Source organism: Rhineura floridana, chromosome 2 (genome assembly GCF_030035675.1).
Source record: "Rhineura floridana isolate rRhiFlo1 chromosome 2, rRhiFlo1.hap2, whole genome shotgun sequence".
Lineage (NCBI taxonomy): Eukaryota > Metazoa > Chordata > Lepidosauria > Squamata > Rhineuridae > Rhineura > Rhineura floridana.
This window is the reverse complement of record NC_084481.1, coordinates 150,888,835-150,906,940: the sequence shown is the minus strand read 5'-3', so window position 1 is coordinate 150,906,940 and position 18,106 is coordinate 150,888,835. Positions and strand designations below refer to the sequence as shown.

The following is an 18,106-nucleotide window of genomic DNA, read 5'->3' as shown; positions in this document are numbered from 1 at the left end:
TAATTAGGGATGCTAAATCAGACATGCTTCCATTCTCATCTACCTAAGTAGAATACATTCATCATCTTCAGTTTGTATGCTGACTTTCCATAGTTAAGCCATGCTCAAGGCAGCTTACAATTTTTTAAAAAAAATCAAATAATTCATTCTTGCAGTTACAACAATAAAACTAGATATAAATAGTCAAACAACAGTCACAAGCAAAAAACTAATGAAAACATCTCAATAAATATACAATAAAATTAAGCAATCCCCACTTACTTCATAATAATGTATAATAATAAATATAGAAAGCCATAGTCCCAATAACAGTAAAAATGCATTTTTTAAAGAAAAGAAAAGAAACTAAAAGACATCCCATCCCAATAGCCTATAGACATCCTGAGCAGCAGGTCTTTCTGGATGAGTAGCTAGATAGTTCCTCATCCTTTTAGCAGTTGCTGCTTTTGTAGTTGGAGTGATCAGGGCCCCACCCCACCCCAGTCCAGGTGGGAATTACCTGGAATCACTACTTCGTTGGGTTTAGACTTACTGGGACTCAGAACCTCTGCAGGGATGGGGGACCGATTAGGATGGTCCGCCCCAGAAGACTGATGGATCCGGATGGTTTCCTGATGGCTCTTGGGGATTTTCCCGTCACCTTGGCAGATGATTCTGTCGAAGCTCTGGTTGACCTCTGGAATGGGGAAATGGCCAGGGCGGTGGACACGATTGCTCCTGAGTGTCTCCTCTCACGGAGTGGAGCCCAGCCAGCCCCCTGGTTTACCAGGGAGCTGGCGGTGATGAAACGAACAAGACGGGGACTAGAGTGATGTTGGTGGAAGACTCGGAGTGAGTCTGATCGAATGCATGCCAGAGCATATCTGAAGGCCTACTCTATGGCAGTGAGGACAACAAAGAAATTATTCTTTTCTGCCTCTATTGCATCTGCGGGGAGCCACCCAGCAGAACTGTTTCGAGTGGTCAGGGGTCTGTTACAGTCTGGCCCTCGAGAGGGTAATATAGACCACTGAACAGCCTGCTGTCAAGAATTTGCACGGCACTTTGCAGACAAAATCGCTCAGATTCGTTCTGACTTGGACGCTATAATTGATACAGTCTCAGGGGATGTAACTGTGGCTCCTGCTTGTCCAATATTAATGGATTCTTTTCAACTTGTACAGCCCGAGGATGTGGACAGGATCCTTGGAGAAGTGAGAGCCACCACATGTCTGCTAGACCTTTGCCCTTCCTGGCTTATTAAAAGTGCAAGAGGGGGAATGGCCGATTGGGTGAGGGGAGTGGTTAATGCCTCCTTACATCAAGGGAGAGTTCCACAGTGCCTAAAGGAGGCAGTTGTAAGGCCTTTGTTGAAAAAGCCCTCCCTGGATCCCTCTATAATGGGTAATTATCGGCCAGTGTCTAATATTCCATTCCTAGGCAAGGTAATAGAGCGTGTGGTGGCCTCCCAGCTCCAGAGATTCCTGGATGAAACGGATTATCTGGACCCATTTCAGTCTGGTTTCAGGCCTGGCTATGGGACAGAGACAGCTTTGGTCGCCTTGGTGGATGACCTACGCAGAGTACTGGACAGGGGGAGTGTGTCCCTGTTGGTTCTACTGGACCTCTCAGTGGCTTTCGATACCATCGACCATGGTATCCTTCTGGGCCACCTTGCTGGGATGGGTCTTGGGGGCACTGTTTTACAGTGGCTCCGTTCCTTCCTGGAGGGGCGAACCCAGAAGGTGGCACTGGGGGACTCCTGCTCGACTCCTTGGCCGTTGGCTTGTGGGGTCCCTCAGGGTTCAGTTTTGTCCCCCATGCTATTTAACATCTACATGAAACCGCTGGGAGAAGTTGTCCGGGGGGTTGGGGTTCGGTGCCATCAGTATGCTGATGACACCCAACTCTATTTCTCCTTTCCACCTAATGCCAAGGAAGCTGTCTTGGTTCTGAACCAGTGCCTGGCATCAGTGATGGGCTGGATGAGAGTGAACAAACTGAAGCTCAATCCAGACAAGACAGAGGTGCTCCTGGTCAGTTGAAGGGCAGATTAGGGAATAGGGATTCAGCCTGTGCTGGATGGGGTTACACTCCCCCTGAAGACACAGGTTTGCAGTTTGGGTGTACTCCTGGACTCAGCTTTAATCTTGGAGGCCCAGGTTTCTGCAGTGGCCAGGAGTGCCTTTGCTCAGTTAAGACTACTTCGCCAACTGCGCCCGTTCCTGGAGACGCCTGATCTGGCAACGGTGATACATGCCTTAGTTACATCCCATTTAGATTACTGTAACACACTCTACGTGGGACTGCCTTTGAAAACTGTTCGGAAACTTCAATTAGTACAATGAGCAGCAGCTAGGATACTAACTGGGGCTGGCTACAGGGATCATACAACTCCCTTGTTGCAAAAGCTCCACTGGCTGCCAGTTTGTTTCCGGGCACAGCGCAAAGTGCTGGTTTTGACCTATAAAGCCCTACACGGCTTAAGCCCAGGCTATTTGTCAGACCGTATCTCCCTATATGAGCCTACCCGGACCCTGAGATCTTTGGGAGAGGCCCTCCTCTCAGTCCCACCACCGTCACAAGTGCGATTGGTGGGGACGCGAGATAGGGCCTTTTCGGCGGCTGCCCCTTGGTTTGGAACTCCCTTCCGAGGGAGGCAAGAATGGCCCCCTCTTTACTGTCCTTTCGTCGCCAGGTGAAGACTTACTTATTCCAGCAGGCTTTTGGAGTAGAAGTTGTTTAAGACAGGACTTCTAGAGGTATCCCCTATTGTTTTACTGTTTGATTACATTATTCTTAAATTGATTTTAGGTATTTTTAGGTGATATTTAATCATTTTAATTGTTTTAATGCTGTAATGAGTTTAATTCTATTTTAAATGTAGATTTCTATATGTCCTAATTATATGTACCCATTTTTAGTTGTAAGCCGCCCTGAGTACCAGTTTTGGAAAAAGGGCGGGGTATAAATACAGATAATAATAATAATAATTAGCCAGCAATGCAGGGAGCAGATCTTGCAAAACTCACCCAGGTAAGATGCATGCAGATACAAAGTTTTAACAGCAAGAAAAAAACAAACACTTGTATTATTAAGTCCTAGAAAAATCATAATATGATTTAATTCTTGTACATACTGTGGATCACAAGACATAAAGGAGATTTTATATATGCTACATTGTGCAATTATATATATAAAAATTATATAGATATAAAAGACAAAAACACAACAAGAACCCTCATTTCCCATAAGCTGAAACAAGCACAAAAGTGTGTGTGTGTGTGTGTGTTTTTCCAAATGTGCCTGGAGACAATTTCTCAAGGTGTCCCATGTCCACTGAGCTTCAAGCAGAATCACTGATCAAAACCATCCATCTTGGGTCTTAATTAAATAGCCCAGGAGGATGGAGTACTGCAGGGGGCAAAGTCATTGTGAAAACTGTAATTATTTCCTAGAGCTATTGATTTTACACTAACAATTTTAAATGGTACATAGTTCTGCATCTAATCATCTTGCCTGGGATGTCAAGTGGTGATTTGAACATTCTATGTCAAGTGAGACAGGCCTTTTTGAGCAAGTTATTTATATATCCCACCTATTGAAACGTTCAGGAAAAGAAGTCATCTTGAACTGAGAAAAAAGTTTAAATTCTTTGTTGGAGAGCCTGAATAAGGAACCAAAGAAGCTGTTGAATGCAAACAATAATCTCACATATTTTATTGAGGGAGGAATATTGTGCAGTGAATAGCACACTTGGCACTAAATAAATGATAGTCTTGAACCATGTGGCCCCTCAGAAAGCCTTGGTGAAAGCCTGCCAGTATTGATGGCCTGTGGTACACAAAGGAATGAGATGGTCCGTACATGATGAAAGTGCCTTTGACTTCTCCAGTCCAAAGGAGCAGGTCACAATTTTAGCATTGAGGTTGGGAGTTGGCATCCAGGTGTAACATGAACTTCATCAGGAAACAGAAACCAATTCTAATACTAACTCTATCTATCTGTGTTGCCTAGTTACTAAAGAAAATTCACATCTCATATATGTTCCTGCATATGGTTATTATAAATGAGAAATGTTACCATTCTTGGCTCAGATTTCCTTGGAGTTTTATTCTCTTTTTACCCTTCTGTCTCAAGACCAGGCACATTCTCTCTCAGCATTTAGCTCAGGTTAACATCTCCTCTGCCACCCTCACTCATTATCATTGCAGATTACTAATGGCATCAACTCCCTTTGTGCTTTGCCTTTTGTGGCTGGCTACTTTTAAATTGGTCTGAAACATCTGCAAAAATAAAAAAATGGTCAAGGGCAATTTCACAGCAAACTCATGTTTGCTTACTTAGGGATGATTTTCACCACTCCTGCCCCCAAGTAAAGGCTCTTAACATGATGGGGAATGCAGCCAAGTCTCTGGATTCTGAATCCAATAAATGACTCTGAATACATTTTGGACCCCACTGAAATAAATTGTGAATCATGAGTAAACTGAAATGGCACACTGGCCCTTACACTGGATTAAACTGTTTGACTTGAGTGAGAGTACTAACTACCTTAATCTAGTTTTAACCAACTTGTGAATCAGCTTCTACCTCTCTAAAATGCGGGGTAAGAGAGTAAGGTGTGTTTGTGTGCATGTGTCTTGCTGTTGTCTGCCCTTGTCAGATGTTAAGGACATAAGAAAAGCCCTGCTGGTTCAGACCAATGGCTCATCTAGTCCGACATCTTAATCTCACAGGGCCAACCTGATGCCCATGGGACATGACTGCAATAGCCCTCACCCATTTGTGATACTCAGCAACTGGATTCAGAGGCATACTGCCTCTTACGATGAAGATAGAACATAACTATTATGGCTAGTAGCCACTGATTGCTCTACCCTCCACGAATTTGCCAGTTTACTCACCATGAATTTGTAAGCTAAGCAGAGGCATGTCAGGTCAAGCCCTTATACTGGTTCATAATTCAAAACTAGGTATTGTTATCTTGTCAGCATCACTTCTACTTCACTAATACTTCTCAGAGTAGGAAACCAGAAGAGGCATCAGAGCACTGTTTGCCATCATAGGAACATCTGGCACTCCTTTGACCTTGAACACAACATGCACTTTAGAGTCTCTTTTCATATTTCTGAATCCAATTTGACAGTAGTAGCATACTGAAAGATAGTTTTAAGCATCCTAGAAACACCAATTTTGGTAACTGTCTTTTTAGATCCATACAAATTTCTGCTTGGATTAACATTTTTTCTTTGCCCATACCAGGGATGTGAAAGTTCTGAGGTGGGTCAGAAGAGATTGCATATATGAAAGGCAGCATTATAGACCCAAAAGGCTAATTGTGCATGACACAGAAAAGATAATTTCTTCTTTTCCTACTGTTAATGTTTTTAGCTTATGCATGCATGACAGTTTCCTTTTAAAAAACTAAAATATCTGTAGACACTTATGAGACACTACAATATTTCATGGACCATTAACCTTCTCTGTAGTTGCAGGCATAAAGCTGCTAAATACAAATTAGGATCATTGTGGTTTTAACCCATGAATTATTGATTCAAACCACTCTAGGAGTTTTTGAATATTTAGAATGTAAGATACTCTGTGTAAATAGTAAGAGTGCATCATACAGCTATCTCAGTCTGCATAACTTATATTTTTTACAGAACAAGTATCAGTGCCATTTGAAAATACTGAGAGGGAAGAAGCAAAGGCTTCCTTCCTGTGATGGAATGAGTCCTCCTACAATAGGAGTCTTCCTGTTTCCAACAGAAGAAGTCATCTTCCTTAAGAATTTGATAGATCAGCATGAGTTATTTCAGCTTTGCATTGATCTTCATAAGCCTTGCAACAGTGGAAGTGTACTTGTATTTATTTATTTATTAAATTTATATGCTGTGCTTCCTCCCAGTAGAAGGCCAGTTCTGTAAGCCTGGAACAGGGTTTCTGAAGAAGATGACTAGAGCAGAACTCAAGAAATTTTCTGTGGGAACACTATGGCAGTCCAAGGAGCCTCGCCAATGTTTTAAGTTGTTTTTCAATGGCTCCATAAGCACCCCCAAACATAGTAGTGTTGTGGGGAAGCTCTCATCTTCTTGTCTTTTTTAAAAAGTCTAGAGGGTCATCAAATGGTGGAGTATGGGATGGAGGGTGTGCTCCCCACCAGTGATATTACAGGCACTATCCAATAGATTATGGTTCATCAGTCTTTCTGAGGCTCTTGGCACATCAGCATACCCGAGAAGCTGTCATGGGCATCACAACACATGACAACCAGGCACACAATGCACCCTATTCTATAGGCTACAGCAGAATCCTACATTAAAGCCTCAGTTCAGTGGGGAAAGCACCAGGAAAGGTCTCTGTAGATGCATGTGCACCCATGACTACTACATTAGTGATCCCTTCAAAAGGTGCTTTTTTAAAGATAGATGTGGGAAAACTTTGGCCCTTCGTATGTTGCTAAACTGCACCTATCATCCCTGGCCATTGGTCATGCTTACTAGGGCTGATGGGAGTTGTAGTTTAGCAACATCAGGACCAAGATTTCCTCATCCCTGTTTTAAAAGATTGTAGCAGGTATATAGAAAATTAATTAATTAATTAAAATCCCAACATGTTTCAAACTATGCACCCGTTCTGGGCAATATTTATTATCAGTTGTTGCTACCCTCCCAAGGTAGGCATATCTATCCTAAATATGATTTCCCCCCTGTAAATGGCACCTGGACCAGAAGCAATTTGAAAACAGGAACATGACTTCTTCAAATATAACTGGAAACCCCCAGTCCAGAACGGAACATACTTTTGATGTGCTGGGAACTTCAGACATGAGAGGTGGGAGCCTTTTGGAATATACAAGTTAGGGTGTTTAGCCTAGCTCTCTGATGACCTAGATGGTGCAACATTGGAAACTGTCTTATACCAGGTGGAACAATGAGTCAGTCTAGACTAGTACTGCCTACTATTGCTCTACCCTGCCCTTTAACTAGAGGCTGCAGATTAACGCTGTGGCCTTCTGCATGCAAATAATGGAGTTTACCACTGACTATGGCCCCTGTTTTGTTTAACATGTCCAGAGGCCATGATGCTGAGGCTTCATTGCACACATCAGAGGTGGACTATAGAATCTACTGTAGTCTGTGGCGTCCACAAACCATGAGGGTAAAATCAAGAGATAATTCCTGTGAGTGCTTTCCGGAGTTGCTTGGAGGAAGAGCAGGTTATAAACATGGGGTCATATCCAACAATGTTGTCTCATTTGAGCAAGGACTTCCACTTGCCCAACGGAACCTCTCCTCCTTCTCGTCTCCTTGCACACCCCTTGTGCACTCCCAAAAGTACTCTGGAGGGTTGGGGAAACTCTGAGAACAGATTTGGGGGCACACGGGGGAGGAGAGGGAGGAAAATTTCTGTTGTGCAAGCAGAAGCCCTTGCATGAATGAGATTACTTCTTTGGATACGTTGTTGTTATGTGCCTTCAAGTCGACTAGGACTTATGGCGACCCTATGAAGACCCCATGATAAATAAATAATAAAACTGACCCTAGGAGAATAACCGGTAATGGAAACAAGAACAGAGCACCCAAAATGCTTGTGTAGAAAGGAAGCCTTAGCCTGCTGCTTTGAATGTCTTTCTGCATTTATGCTCCAGCAGTTTAGTTCAGGGAGGTGATAACTGACAGGAGTTCAATATCTCACAGTAATAGACAGACTATCCTATATTGAATGGATCAATGCCTTGATTAAATGCTGTAGATGCAAGCCAGTTGGGGTGATCAAACCTGTTTGCTGCTATTGATGTTCTTCTGCAACCCGCTGAACTATTTGGTCAACAAAAGAGTGGCATATTATAGCATGACAATTACAGGCAGCACATTTGGTAATAGATTCACCCTCTCCTGTTACATCCAGAGAAGCTGGTGTTGCTGTTTTCAAACAGCACAATTGGAATGCTCCACTTCAGTGGCTTCACAGAATCACTTAGGGAGTTCAGGACAATTTGGCTTAACATCTACCAGAAAAGACACATTTTCAATGGCATCCACTTGACTGGCCTTGAAACAGTTTAGATGGAAAGATGGTAACCTGGATTTTGAATTATATATTTTTCTACAGAAGCCCCATACAAAGGATGAAGATGCAAGCTGTTTTGTGCAGAGAGGGCAATTGAAAAGATGAAAGAACAGTGAAATCCTAAACAAGTGTACTCAGTAATAAGCCTCACAGAGTTCAATGGACTTTAGTCCTAAGTAAGTATGCATAGGATTGCACCCTTCCCTTTTAAAGCCAATTTTGAGTTCTTCCTTTAAAAAAATACCTAAGAGAACAATTCTTCATCAGAAATCTCTGCTTTTGATTTTTAAATGTAACTGGCCACCAATGTCAAAAATAGGCTCTCAGTGCCAAAACTAGGGATGGGATTCATTGGCCACCACTGGTTCGAATACAATCCATCCACCTAACAGGCCAGTATTGCTTCAACTTCATTCTCTGTCCACTAGTCGCTGCTTCTACCAATGCGTTCCCCCCCCTCGGGAAAAATATTGATATTAATATCAATATTTTTAAAGGCACTATCAATAATTTTAAAGGAAATGTTGATTAATTAAAGGAAATATTGAAAAACATCAATAAAATATCAACATAAATAATCAATATTTTAACACATTTTTTAAAAAAATCTTTTTCTGAAAATAGCCACAGAAAATCTCTACATAAAATCCAGTCTGCAACTCTAGCAAATAAGCAAGTTAATGGAAAATTGATACCAAAGCCAAATTGGGTGGAATTCTAGCATATCCCTAGCCAAAATCCATGCACCACTTCATTTTAAAGCCAATGTTTTTGTTCTGTTCTATTCTATTCCATTAATAAAAAGATTTGGCCTTTAATGACGTGTGGATTGTTTGACTTCTTCAATATTGGTTTTGAAAAGGGGGTGCCAGGCATCTCAGTGAATTTTCACGCTTATGCAAACTGATCAATTCTTAAATTGTTGTTTATTCCCATTCTTCAAATGCCAACAGATTACATACACACACCCCACACGCACACTCCTGTTTTCAAAGCAAAGTGGGTTGGTCAATGCAGGCCATCTAAAGCTGGTTCCAAAAATGGAAGCATCGTCTATCTAGCTTGAAACAGAAGGATAAGTGGCAGTTCTACTTGGCCCCATGGGGGCTTTTCTGGAGAGCCCCACAGGGTTCCATCTTGTCACCCATGTTATTTAAAGACTTATCTTTTTGCCCAGACTTTCCCTGACCCAGAAGATTGAGTCCTGTTTTACATGTTTGGGTCCTCTCAATTTGTTTTATTCATTTTTATGTGTTTTATACTACTGTTTTATTGGGTTTAGGTTGTGTTTTTGTTTTAATGATACATTGTTTGTTTTGCACATTGTACACTACTTAATAAAAAATAAAATAAAAACATCTATATGAAACTGCTGGAAGCAGTCATCAGGAAATTTAGAGCTAGGTGTCACCAGTGTGCTGATGACACACAGCTCTATATCTCTGTTCCATCAATACCAAGAGAGGCAGTCCTGAACCAGTGTCTGGAGGCAGTAATAGACTGCACATGGGCCAACAAATAGAAGCAGAAATCAGACAAGACAGAGATGCTATGGGTGGGATATTCCCATATCTGGGAGTGGCAGAATTACCAGTTCTTAATGAGAATGTACTCCCCTGAAGAAGCAGGTGCATAGTTTGGGGAGCTCCTGGAACCATCTTTGTCACTTGAGGCCAGGTGACTTCAGCAACTAGGAACGCCTATGCCAGGTTTCAGCTGGTATGGCAACTATAGCCATTTCTACATATGGATAGCCTGGGCATGGTTAGTCAAGCTGAGCTACTGTAATGTGCTCTACATGGGGCTTCCCTTGAAAATGGTTCAGAAATTGCAGGTAGTGCAAAATAGTGCTGCAAGAATACTGGCAGAGGCAAGAGGCCTTGAGCATATTACCCCATCTTAGAACAGCAACACAAGGCTAGTTGTCAGTTGTTTCTGGGCCCAATTCAAGGAGGTTACTTTGATGTTTAAAACCTAACTGTGATCATCCCTCTTGCTTGCCTGGATATATATACATATATCTCCAGCAAGATATAGATATAGATATATAGTCAGTTTTGAAAGCAACAAACAGAACTTCACCCAAGCTTGCTCTGGATACTTTTGGATATACTTTCTGGACACATTGGCACCACATGGCCTGAACCTATATATATATATATATATGAGAGAGAGAGAGCAACCCTTAATTCTATTCCTCAAAAAGGCGGGGAGAAAATTAGTTGAATTGGGCTTAGGGTGGTCAGGTGAGAAAGAGGGTGGGGTTCTTTTAACAGTTGTGTAGAAAAGAGGATTGCAGCAGCAGCTGCTGCTTGCATGACAACTATTCTGCACAAGTATTAACGGTGCAGGAGCTCTGTCCTCTTTTTCACTCAGGCTCCCTAACTGAGTTGCTTCTCATGGCATGTTATGTGAATGACAGAGTGGAAGGGGACATGCTTCCTTACTCCTTCACCATGTGAGTTGGTAAGTATGTGTCAAAAGCAAGAGCGGCACCTTCTGATCCAGTAACGTCTGCTATGTGATCAACTTCAGCAACTGATTTCTAAACTTTATTCTGGATTTCTGAGTTATTTGTTCGCACTTTAGCTAAGCATGGCTTATCTAGCCTCCAGGTCACACCTTCTCCTGTCACTGTCTCATTTGCTCCAGGTTTCTGATCTGAGATCTAAATCCTAATACAGACAGCATTAGCATTGCATAATGTGGGCATAGTGTATCTGAGGAAAAAGCAAAGACAAATAAATAAATACCATAGTTTTGCAAGAGGGAGTGAGAAGATACTAGAACCAAAGAGCTTTAAAAAAATCAAAATAATTTAGCAACCTAATGCTATACATGTTTAGGCAGAAGTAAGTTCTACTATATTCAGTGAGGCTTAATTCTTAGCAAGTGTGTTTAAGACGTTCATCACAGCATTACTCAGAACTGAAATTTTAGATGTAAACCTGATCAAAGAAGCCAGCTATTTCTTTAATTAAAAATACTGAAGGAAGTTTAATTCCATAAAACCTGGGGACTTGAGTTTTGTTTTTATGTTCTTTTTATTAATAAAATAGAACAAATATACTATTACATGGTTTGTATCTCTCTCTGTAGCTAAAGGGAATGCATCCAGTCCTGTTTTACAACAATTAATTAATTTCATCGCACATCTTTAGCTGTGAAGAACCGTATCATAGCAAATTAAATTGCTAATAGGCAAATGTTTTTATTTCACATGTAGGAATTTTTGTAAAGCTTAAACAATTTGTTAAAGGGATCTTTCCCCAAATAATTGAGCATTTTCAAGGTTTTCTTTTGTCAGCTGATATCACAGTGAATGAATGCCCCCCCATTCCCAATTGACAAAAAGTTTGAGGGTCCTTCAATCTTTGGGGCCAAATGGCTTAATCACTGTGTGACCACAGCAGAGTCAATGCATTTTGTACAGCATTTTTATAACTCCATAGCTCTAGGCAACAAATGGCACTGAAGGAGCAGGTCAAACCTATGAATCTTGTGAAAGGAGCCCTTGGGACTGTGAAGTAAAAATAGAAAAGTCACTTATTTGACACAGTGATATTTTTACAGATCTTCACCAATTCCGGTAGTGTGAGTGTTGTTAACTTCGTCAAAAGATAAAAACAACTGCAACACACAGAGACACTTTTAGCTTCCATGCTAAGTGTAAAAAAGTGGCTTTGTGTGTCATAAATAGAGTAACACTTTTTAAAAAATAAATGAGCTTGGGTCAAGCACTTCCCTAAAGTGATTGGAACTAGCTAGTTAATTAAGAAAGGAAGACATTACATATCCTCATTACAGAAGCCTGTAACTTCATAAAAATGTAGATCTGGAGATCCTTCCAATGTCTCCTAAACAGAACAAATGCCACTGAATAAATAATTTAGCTTCTGTTCTTTTTTTTTCTATGAAGGTAATCCAAGTTTTCCATGTCACCCACGTTCAGTTATGATGTCATCCTTTGCTAAATGTATTTCCATACCTAAACAAGTGTTAAAGAACTCATGGGCTAACATTGCCAAAGGATATTGTAATGGCCATTATCATAATTGGCTTTAGAAAAATATGAGACACATTTAACCCTGGCTACTGATCATGACAGAATCAAAACCGCCATATCTGGAGACTGCGTACCTCTGTTATATAGAACACTAGGGGATGCCTATCATGGCACTGAAACTGCCTTGGTTGCCCTGGCTGATGACATTTGTCAGAAACAAAAGGGAAAAGCACCAAACTGAAAGCAGGAAAGAGAGACAGGCTGTGATGCTGAGTAGATTTATTATAAGCTCGACGCGTTTCGGAATTATCCTTCTTCAGGAGCTACAAACATTAAAACGAACTAAAATCAATAACATGGAGACAACACCGTGGTCTGACACATAAACAAAATACTTTTAAAGACCACATTCCATATAACTCACTTTGCATACATTTTAAAATGTTGTCATTATGTTGTATCCTTAAGCATTAACATTAAACTAACATTTTATAAAACTGTGCTGTGCAGCTCAAACAAAGCAAATTCTTGTGCTAGCCAGCTACAACATAAAACTCTCTCACCCTCCCCCCAAAAAGATAATGCCCTATACTGACCAGTGGAGATCTGTTTTCTTTATCCAGGCAATTCAAATTCTTTGTCCAGCTCCACATTAACACAAACCACAAACAAAACTCAAATGCTGCTGGTGTCTGTAGTGAATATATGGATCAGCTCAGCTGCTCAATCACTACACTTACAAATTTGACTGACCCAGTTGATACTTACAGTGACTGACTGACATGTTCAGTGGTTACAGCAAGTCAGCCAAATTTCATATAGGACCCTTTTTTTGAACATGTCAGTCCCCCATGATTATCATCATATCTTGTTTTGGTGTGTGATCAATTTCCTCCTGTACTTCTGCGCAAAATCTCTCCAATTCTTCTTCTTCTGTGTTTGACGTTGGAGCATAGACTTGGATGATGGTTATGTTGGGCCAACAAATTGAGGCTGAATCTTGGAAAGATGGGTCCGGAATTCTCATGTCCAGAAAGTGGGAATATTGCCTGTTCTGGATGGGGTTACTCTTTCCTTGAAGGAGCAGGACTGCACCCTGGAGATACTCCTTGATCCAACTCTGTCACTAGAGGTTCAGGTGGCCTCAGAGGCTAGGAGTGCCTTTTTCCAGCTCCAACTGGTTTCCCAGGTTTGGCCCCTTTTGGAAAGAGAAGACTTGGCCACAGTGCTCCATGCTCTGGTAACTTCCAGATGGTAACTTGCAATGGGGTCTATGTGAGGCTGCCCTTGAAGATGTCACATGTGTATGTTTGAATCTCCACAAGCATATTTACTCACTAGAAACTCAAGCTCCACTTTGTGAGGGTAGCAAAATCTTTTGCTGGAATTAAACCTGCACGTCACTGTTATGTGTGTATAACTTTACCCTTAACCCCAATGAACTGCATAGAAAGCAAAATAAAGATTGGTTTATTAGAAGAAGAAATAGGAAAAATTGCATTTTACAATTTCAGTCAAAATGGGCAGCGTTCTACTTCAACCCAATCCCTCATCCCTAGTACTCTTGATAGAATAAGACAGAGAACCTTACTCTTATGCACACTCAGAGTTATATCAATTCACACAGAGAGAAAGAAAAAGAAAAGAGCTCAAGAGTTGAAGGTGAGTCTAAGGACAGAAGGGAACTTTTCCGTCTAGCCGTGAGCCAAAGCTCCGCTCTTACTGTAGCCTTTGCTAGACTTGGTTTTCATAGTTCTCATGGTTCCGGGCATCCCCGATGCTGTTTTAGGGTGTGTGTGTAGAAAAAGGTAGCAGTTGAACCCCTAAGAGAGAGGTGCTATTGATTCTCAAATTTGCCAGGTTTAAGTATAGTTTGGGTCTCCAAGGGGTTGTATGTAAATTGGGAGGGGGAGTGTGAATGTGACACATGAAGACAATTGAAAAAATTGGAATTATCGATAAGGGCTCTAACTTTACCAGATGTGTTTCCTGATAAGACTCCTGTCTTCTGAGAAATATTTATCATAAATTCCTGGTCTTGGGTGTTTGTTCCCTTGTCCCCTAAAGGTGAAAGGATATCATAACCTTTGTCCAGATGGCCCCATTGTTTGTTGGAAGCACCTGTTTTCCACTGATACAAAAACTCATAAATTTTAGATTCTTCCCATGAGAGTCAGGAAAATCCAGTGTTTGTGCCTTCTGGCTTCTGGCATTTACAGATAGCTCACATCTCCACAGAGGGGCTGTTTCCCAGGATTCCTTGCATCTTTTAGGCTTCCAAACTTTGGTTCACTGGGATGAATCAAAGAATAAAAAATACCCAATATTATAGATAATCCTTTACAAAGACGACTCTGAAAGTTCAACTGGCCCAAAATGCAGCAGCCAGATTACTGGTTGGGGTTCCCTTTAGAACTCATATAACCCATTTTTTAAAAAAGCTGCATTGGTTGCCAGTTCATTCCTGGGCCCAGTTTAAGGTGTTCATGTTAGTGTTTAAAGCCCTGAACAACTTAGGTCCCACATATCTGAAAGACCACCTCCCTTCCTATAGACCAGCCTTTCCCAACTAGTGGGCCACCAGATGTTGTTGGACCACAACTCCCATCAACCTCAGCCAGCATTGCCAATGGTCAGGAAAGATGGAAATTGTAGTCCAACAACATCTGGTGGCCCACTAGTTGGGAAACACTGCTATAGACCCTCTTGGGTGTTGAGATCAGCAGAGGGGGCCCTTTTGGTAGTTCTGCCACCTTCAGAAGTTTGGGGGGTAGTCTGGGAGAGAGCATTCTCTGAGGCAGCCCCTAAGCTGTGGAACTCCTTTCCCACCAATGACAACTTCACTGTACAACTTTTTGGTGAATGCTGAAGATACATCTCTTTACCCTGGTCTTTGATGCCTGAGAAGTATATTTTTAGGATCCACCCTAATTTTTGTGATGTAGTTTAGATTGTTTTTAACTGTTTTTAATTATGTGTTTTAAAATTGTTGTAACCCGCCCTGGGACCCTTTCTTTTGTTGTTGTTGTTGTTGTTGTTGTTGTTGTTGTTGTTAATAATAATAATAATAATAATAATAATAATAATAATAATATCATGTTTTCCTGCTTATGATCATTCCTGAGAATATCAGGAAACTATCAACCAGGCAAATGCAAGTGTTCTCTCTTCTATTTGTTTTTTTCCCCTAAGAATTGTCAATAGTTATGGAAGGTAAAGGTAAAGTCAAGGTCTTGAGGCAAATGCAAATATATTTGAATGGCTGGGGTCTGTTTTGAACATAATTAGTAATATCCTCTTACCAGTTGATAGATCAGTTCATATCCACCAGCCAAGAAACATCCAGATACAATCTAATAGACACATGAAATTTTAAAAATAAAAGGACAAACTCAAATATGGGCAAATTCTCATACACCTTACACATTGTGAGAGCTATTTGCTAAATGGACTTTTCAAGAAGAAGAGGAAGAATTTATTCACCATGCCACCACTTCTCCATTAATCTTACCTTCTCTTGGGAAGCAATCAATGGAGCAGTCATGTTGATTATAAAAAGGTATGTATAAACTCATGCTCACCGGAAAGTATTAATTTGTTTGACAATAGGTCAGAAGATGGGCTGTCATTCCATATACTTATATTTGCTGGCACACCAAAGGTTGCTGAAATGAAATGAACATCAATTATACACCTTTGAGGTTTGAATTTCCACATGAATTAAGAAGCAATTCAATAAAAATGTAAAGTGGAACCTGTAGTATTAAACACAGCCGTATTTACCAAGTAACAGTGAAAAGTCAGCACTGGCTCAGACATACATGTCTATCACAGTTACTAATAATTTGATCATTTAGTACTTAACTACTGGCAGCTGTGAAGAGTCTCCACTGGAAAAAAAAACTATTGGGTTTACCATAGGGATGAGGAACTTGTGGCTATTCATATGTTGCTAAACTCCAGGGCTCAGCATCTCTGAACATTGACAATGCTGGTTTGGGCTGATGAGAGTTGTAGCCCAACAAAATGCAGACAGCCGCAGATTCCTCCTCCCTGGCGTAGGGTGACATTGAATGATATATGTGGTGAGATCTACAAGGCCTTATTCACACATTCATGTCCTCACTTGATTATTTACTCTTTAAGTGATGAACAAGTTTATGTGTAAACGAGCCCCAGTACTAGCCACATGCTATGTAGCACTGATTACTGCTTCTGGGTAACTTTGGATACAAAAGAGTAGGCTTTTTTCCTCACAGTGTAATCTAAGTATGTGTACTCAGAAGTAAGTCCTATTGAATTCAATGAGGCCCACTCCTTAGTAAGGGTGTTTAAGATTGCAGCCTTAGGTTAATTTGTTACAGGTATAATTCAGGACACGTTCAGTTTATTTTACAATGTCTGTGTAATGTAAGTAGCAACTCCCATTATGTAATCAAAGTAGCAACATAAACAGTATACTTTATTGACAGGATTTCATTCAAAGCTGTAACAGGGCAGACTGTGGGAATAAATAGACAATTCTCCCAATGCAGGGATGTCAAAAGTGAAGTCTTCCAGGGATTGGTACTGGGACCTGTGCTTTTTATCTTCCTCATAAATGAAATACAGTTTGGAATGAGCAGAACAATCATAATAATGATAACAAATTGTTCAGGGTGATTAGAACAAAGGGATTGTGAAGAGCAGGACTGTACACATACCCCTTGATCCAATTTGGGCTCCAATTTGTAAATGCAGATCAGGCCCAATCCGGTCTGGACATAGTTGAACCCAATCCAATGCAATTTGGATTTGAATCCGAATCACAATCCGGATATTATAATCTTCAGGAACCCATTGAGTTCTAGGGGTTTTCATGCTAGCCACCTTTAAAACTGGCTTTTTCCAAGTTTTTTTTTTAAAGCGATGTCATATATGGGGCAGATTGCCAACAGCAGTAGTAAATGAGAGGAAAATACTACTTAATATAAAAATGCTATTTAATAGTGATAATATTCACTATGGTTAGCAACTGGAAATAATTCTTAATTCAGAATGCTAGCTAATAAGCTCACAAGGTTTGGCTAATAATAATAATAATAATAATAATAACAACAGTAACAATAGTGTAACCACACAATATGGTTGGTTGCTTCTTATTGTTTGCAGGTAGCAACTGAATAATAATAATAATAATAATAATTCAGAAAGCTGCAGCTAAATATGCCAACAATGTTTCATAATAATTTTTCACAATCAGAATCAAATTAAATAAAAAATAACACAGACAACAATGGGGTTTTTTTTAAAAAAAGTTATGTAAATAGGGATGGGACTGGGATTGATCTGGGAAGAACAGAAATCATATACAAGCTGCACAAATGCCATCCAACTCTCATCAAACATTTCTAAGAGAGAACTTACAAAAGATTTCTGCATTTTAAGACTTCACCCCTTCCAAGCACTGTGATTAGAGAGTGTTGGGTGAAGTGATCATATTCTAGCCTCCCTCCCTTTCTCCCCACCTTAGTGGTCTCTTTTATGGTATTGTCAGGGCCGGTTCTAAAGGGCGGCCAGGTTGGCCACTGGCCTGACGGTCCCTGGAGCTACAGGGGGCCCCTCAGCCGCCCCTCCGCTCCCCTTCCGTGATCCACGCCCCCCCCACATCTCCCCACTTACCTGTCATCTTTTACTATTGCCCTTAACAAAGATAGTGGCTGCGGTTTCCCTAAGTTACTGAAGCCCCTGCCACCATCTTAGTTGATGGCAGAGATGCGCGCATGTAGCACGCATGCGTGCCATCAACAAAGATGGCGGCTGAGGCTTCATCCCCTTAGGGAAACCGTGGCCGCCATCTTGGTTAATGGCAATAGTAAAAGACAGGAGACAGGTAGGTGGGGTGGGGTGGGCTGCCCGTGAGCGCAAGCATGAACATGCACGCGTTCACACGCCAGGGCCCAGGGCAAGCTGATGCCCAAGGGCCCCGGCATTCCTGGAGCCAGCCCTGGGTATTGTAATTGCTACATTTCAGGGACACCCCGTCTGGATTCATTAGAGCCTATT

At 41.1% G+C, this 18,106-nt stretch overlaps 1 long non-coding RNA gene across 4 annotated transcripts in view; it reads right to left on the bottom strand.

The window, feature by feature from the left end:
- Positions 1-12,728, bottom strand: part of LOC133378334 (uncharacterized) — a 36,658-nt gene extending 23,930 nt beyond the window's left edge. For all 4 annotated transcript variants that reach the window (XR_009760963.1, XR_009760962.1, XR_009760964.1 and 1 more), the window contains exon 1: positions 12,658-12,728. This is a non-coding gene — a long non-coding RNA (uncharacterized LOC133378334). The remainder of the gene's footprint in view (positions 1-12,657) is intronic.
- Positions 12,729-18,106: the final 5,378 nt, after the last annotated feature.